The following is a 6,092-nucleotide window of genomic DNA, read 5'->3' on the forward strand; positions in this document are numbered from 1 at the left end:
TGGATATTCTCTGTATGCCCTACTGCAAGCAAACTAAAGAATATCAAAATATGTATGTTAAGTTCTTAATATAACAGGCTGATCTACGTCAACTATGTCTAATATTTAAGAAGGCCATGCTAATGTACCCATTGAAGTCAGAGAGGAGCTCTTAAAAGAAAAAGAAAAAAAGAGAAAGAAAAGGCTGGCATCTTTTCTGAACAGAGGTCATAAAATAATTATGGACTTAAAATGAAACCATTCATCTTTCAGTAGTAAATCAAAACAGATAGGTAGGTATTTTCCCAGACAATTGTACAACAAGACTAATGAAGTCTGACAGGATGAGTGGTAACCACAGCTCTATGTTTGGCAGTGCTGTGTTTGAGTTTACCCAGTCAGAAGCTGAGACAGGAGCAGTTCTGAAAAGGGACAGCCAGAATCCCAGACATATAAAACCCTGACAGATCTAAGTTTCTAAATTAAAATGGAAGGGCAAGAAATTGTTTAATTTTCTTCAGCAGACTGTGTCATATCTATACTGAAGTAATGTGCAATACAAATTTCTGATTCTTTTTTTAGCTTATATACGTAATGCCATTTACTAATAGATTGTAATAGATTAATAACATATGGAAGAAAATCTTCTGGAAGAAACTTTGAAGGCCAACCTTCAGCTGTCAGCTGTTGTGCATGTTTTTCAGTCCTTAGATCTTATTGGAAAGGAAGCCTCTTCAATTTATTTCAAACTATGTCCCAAAAACAACAGCCACATCTCAGGAAGTGCCAAGCTCTTGGCTGGTGACCCTGTGCTGTTTTGTTCTCATATACATTTCATTTTGACTGACAGACAAAGAGGAAAACCAGAGTATCTGTATGTAGTTCAGAAAGGAGAAACAAGTCTCCCATATGTTTGGATTTATGTAATCATAAACTGTCACTTTAATTTGTTAGCTCTGAACACCAATTTTAGGTATTATTAGCAATGAGTTGACCAACCTGATGATAATAACTTCCTCATTAAGTAGTGTGTCTTAGTACTGGTGATAATAATTATACCAACAATCACAGTGATGTGATTGTCAGAAAAATGGGTAATTTGTGAATTAAAATCTTGGTAAACCTTGCTCTTTTGATTCTCCATTAGGTGACAACTAATGGCCTTGAACTTATAATTGTACATTTGTTCTGAATCATTAACACCTGATCTCACTAGTCATAATGATTTTATTGACAGTATCCAAATCACAAAATCGATTTTGCTTCTATTAGGTAAAGAGTTCATTTAATTAAAGTCAGCATTTAATAAGAGGGAAACATTAACACATTATGTGGCTGTTATCTGTTTTATAATTACAGCATACCTTCATCTGTACTCTTTCCTGTGGCTTAAAAAAAAAAAAAATTACAACACAAGCATTGTATAGCAAGGTTTATATTTGTGCTTGCTTCACTTTGTCACTTGGATATTTGTATATATTAATAGAAAATAGCATTTGTGTGAGGAATAAATATAGATATAAATCACAAGGAGAAGGCATCTCTGTGAACATAACAGAGTGAGGAGGATTCAGCAAAGCATAGTTGTCTAATTGCTTCATTTACATAGACATAGATGTTCACAACGGAGCATCAGTTGTACTGGAAACTTCTCTGTGAATGCACTTAGAGTTAGATGAAGGTGGGCTAAAAGTGTACTCTGAAAACAGCTATCAAATGCAAATGAGCCACGAAGTTGTTTCTATATTGTCTTGTGTACCTAAAAAAAAGAGTAGCCTAACTAACTAAGAAAAAGAGAGGACGGAGTCTGAATAAAACATGCCCTACAAGATTCTCATTAGAAATAAAATATCACCGAAGATTATTAAAATTCTGTTCAGTAAAAGAGCAGCTGCAGTTCCACCTAAAGCAGACAGCAATGCCCATGCCTGGTATCAGCCGCTGGTTTCCCCACTGATTACAGCAATCTCCCCTTGTAATGCTCCCTGGGCTCATGCCACTCCCAGCTGCCACGTTTCTGGCCACATACCCCTCACCCCAGCAGCAGCTTCATCTGAAGCCTGGCATGTCATGGAGATGTCCAGTGACTGCACTTCAGTAAAGAAAAACAAGGCAGGAAATTAAAAGGTATAGATGGTATAGAAAGTGGGGAAAAATGCATAGTAAATGCAGTAATTTCCTGGGAGGCCAAAAAGCAGCAGTCTGGGTGTATCTCCTTACCTGTTGCTGGAGATGTAGGTTGTGACCTGCTATAGAAACTTTTAAAAATGCTACGGTTTATACATCTATATTTTATCCAGCTTAGAAACAGTAAACTCTCATGTAGCTTCTCCTCTACACTGTTTCTAAGGAGAGAGCAAATCAGACACTACACATGACAGGATTTGCAAGACACAACATATAAGAGATTTAATGTCCCTGGAAAATGACAGGCATCTAGTGTTAAATCATCTGTCATTTTCCTCTCCACCTAGCCAAATGGTCTTCTTCAAAACAAGGGTAATCCCACCTATTACCCCTCTTGTTCTGAAGTGACCTGCACCTCTGCATGCTGGCCTGTGATGCACTTGACGGCTCACTATGATGAGAATGTGTAAAATCTCCAATATGGTAAGTTCCGAGGATGGAAAGCTCTTGCACAGTTGTCAGATCCTTAAAAAGGAAAAAACGAAAAGTCTTGTTAATAGTTGAACTTGGCTCACTCATGTCTTGCCAGTATCTTTAAATCCATTGCAGTGACATGGTAATTCTGTTGTGATCCAGAAAAAAAAAAATTGTAATGATCAGAGATTTCAGTTTAAAAAAATGGTATTTCAGGACACAGCCCACTTCCAGTTTGGTATCTACATATAATGGCCAATATCCCTACTAAGTGATGAGAGATAAGGGTATCTCTCATATACCCAAATAATAGAGACAGTTATCCTAGATACCTGAGCTCCAGTAAGAGCACTGACCAGCCAGTATGGGGCTGTTCCTGATTGTGCACCAGATAGCACTGCTAAATTTGTTCTGGGTCTGGCTGGCTCACTACTGATCTATGCAGACAACTTGCAATTTCTTTGTTCAGCTTTGGATAGGAGGTACACCATGCATTAATTGCCCACAGACTTCAAAACAAAGTCTTCAGATGTGCTAATGTAAACTCTCAGTTCCTGCAAATGCAACTCATAGGGGTTTTCAGCTGACAGGCAATACTTGTTCTACCGTTTTTAATAAAACTGCAAGTGTGAAAGACATAATGTGCAAAAGGCTGTGCTAGGTCCAACATCCACCTACATTCTTCTGCTTTATCATACTGATCTTTGTCACTGGTTGTGGGAGCCAGCACCGTCCTTGCATCTTGTACCTGGTTCTATGGGATACAAATCGTCCCAGAGAACTTCTGCAAGACAGGACTATGTGGGTACTGAATATGGCTAAACTTCCATACCACTGATCTATCTAATAGTATCTTGGGCAAGAACTCTGGACTTCCTTGACAGTAGGTAGGTTGGTAGACCAGACTGCAGTGTTAAATAAAAGCCAAATTCTAGTGAGCGTCTGATCTCTTTTAAATTCCAGATTTCCAGTTCTAGGAATGGCCATCAAGAGAAAAAAAAACAAACAAAGAAACAAACAACAACAAAAAAAACACCACAGGACTAAATAAGGAAAGAAAGCAAGAGGCAGAGGGTTAATATATCATGTATAAATAATGCAGAAGTAAATGTTGCATAATGATAAAGATTGAATAGTGGCTACCTCTAAATAAGAGTAACATAGGTGCATCTAAGAAAACACGTTTAATATAGGATGTTACTTACATACTATGCCATGGATGGGATACATACAATTATTTTTAGCAACCCTTGGCTTAATAATAGTGGTAGACAGGGGTTTTGTGCATAGCATTTTACAATGAGATGTCATATAACTTAAAAGTAATGTGATTCTGTCTGAATTTTGTGCAATGAGCCTTGCTCTGAGAACAGTTGGAAAATTGTTTCAGCACACAATGTTCACCATATATTATCCATGCCCATGAAGTCAACTTGCACTTTTGCACACATCATCTTAGCATCATCCTAGGCTGACCATCATAAAAAGTAAGTTTTTAAGGTGATAATCTCTCAGGCCTCAATAGACAACAGAGCCTTTGTAGAAAGCTTTAGGCACCAGCCCCAAAACTGCAGTTAACATAGAAAAACTGCAAGGAAATAAAGGAAGACAAAGGCACAGTAAAGAAATTAGCTGTGGATGTTGAATTCCAGATCTGAATTGCAAAGTGAGTATAGATTCCATCACATTACAACGAGAGTCAATCTGGAGCATTTTGTTTCCCCTGAAATCTTCTGTAATATTCCCTCTAAGTATGGTATGATCCTTGCCAGCTGAAAACAATTGCACACAGTTCCCTCCAATTGCAGTTGTGTCACACGTAGGAGATTAAGGGAGACATAATATATTCTATTAACTCAAAGACTATGACAGTTCCATTTAAAGCAAATTGAAAGGCTCTCAGTGACTTCAGTCTTGACCAGCCTGATTCCAGAGGAGTTCTTTCTCCTTTTGCTGCTGCTTCTAGTGTCTCTCACTTGTGATTACTACGACACCTCGATTAGGGGAGAGCAAGGGTGCATTTCCCACCATTTTTTCAATCACAAATTGGAAAGCAGCACAGCCTGTGAAATGCACCCACTGGAAAGCACAGAAAAAAATGTGACTGCTTAAAGTGTATTTATCATTTCGTGTGACCTAATGATAGCTTCATGTGTGCTCTACAAGCAGCAATGGAAGGGATGCCTAAATGGTTTTGTGAGGAAACAGTTTAGTGGAGAAATATCCCTGTTACTCATCATCCACAAAAAAGGGATGCAGGTTGTATTTGATCCCTATTATTTGGTCTTAACAATATGAGATATGTAAGTAAGAAACAAAACTTGGTCTGCTACACTGAGGTGTACTCTTTAAATACCAGTTGGCACACAGCATATGTCTGAATCGTTTGATAAGTGCACCATTCCAAATAGCCTAAATCTCAATACATCCCTAGCCAAACTGTCATGACTTCCATCTGCTCTATGTGGCTGGTTTCCTTCCCCCAAGAAATGAGGAACTGAGGAAGGGAGAAGTGTATGTATACAAACCTGACCCCCAAAATGATGGTGGCATTGGGCTACGCAACTCAATCTGTGATCTTGGAAGTACTTCCAGGTGCTGCTTATTAAACATACCCGAAGAGTACTCTGGCAGAAAGCCTAGATCTCACGGTATGGAAAAACTGTAATAAGCTGTTGACGATGCATATATGGAGATTGCATATACAAAATATTCTAAAACTTCTTTAACTCAGCTTCTTCCAGTGCATTGGACATCCCATGCATTTTTTCTTAATTGTTCCCTCAAAACAAATAATTGTTAAATCCATACATATTTTGCATGCATCCTCACAGGGGAGGAGTAGAACAAGCCCATACACAGCATTTTCAGGTTGAAAGGATCCAACAAGCATCAACTAATTATGCTACTTAGAATAAAAAGAAGAGAGACTCATCTACATAGCTATAGAAGAGCTAGTCTCCCCTTTCAATTGAATGGCATATAGGCAACACAGACGAGAGTCTAGAGCACTATTCATCTCATCTCAAAGCAGCCACCTAAAGTAGATGAGATTGCATGTAACCAAAAAAACACCATCTTCTCCCTGTTGGCTGCAAAGACAGTTTACTCTATCTGCTTTAACCAAAGGAGAATTTAGATAACCAAACTTGACTGGGCTGAACTACCTTCAATAACATCACTGTATCACTTATATTCAGTTCAATTATATCCAGCAATGAAAGCAATGGTTTCAAAGTTTGAAGAAGGAATAAGAGAGGAAAAGGAATTTTCCAATGTACAGTAGGACGCTTTAGTATCTATAAGCAATATCCTTCTCTAGTTTTCCACAAATGGACTGAATATTTGCTATTCTTACTATGATCACTAGTTTCTAGAAAAGAAAACCTATTTATTTAATTCCACAAGGTTTTTGGTTCACGTTACAAATGATAGCCCTAATCTCTTCAGACTGAAATGCTGATAACACCAACTATTTTAACTGTCTGTAAAAGGCAATCTATAAGACAGCA

The sequence above is a fragment of the Phasianus colchicus genome, chromosome 4 (genome assembly GCF_987193195.1).
Source record: "Phasianus colchicus chromosome 4, bPhaCol1.hap1.1, whole genome shotgun sequence".
NCBI classification, from domain to species: domain Eukaryota; kingdom Metazoa; phylum Chordata; class Aves; order Galliformes; family Phasianidae; genus Phasianus; species Phasianus colchicus.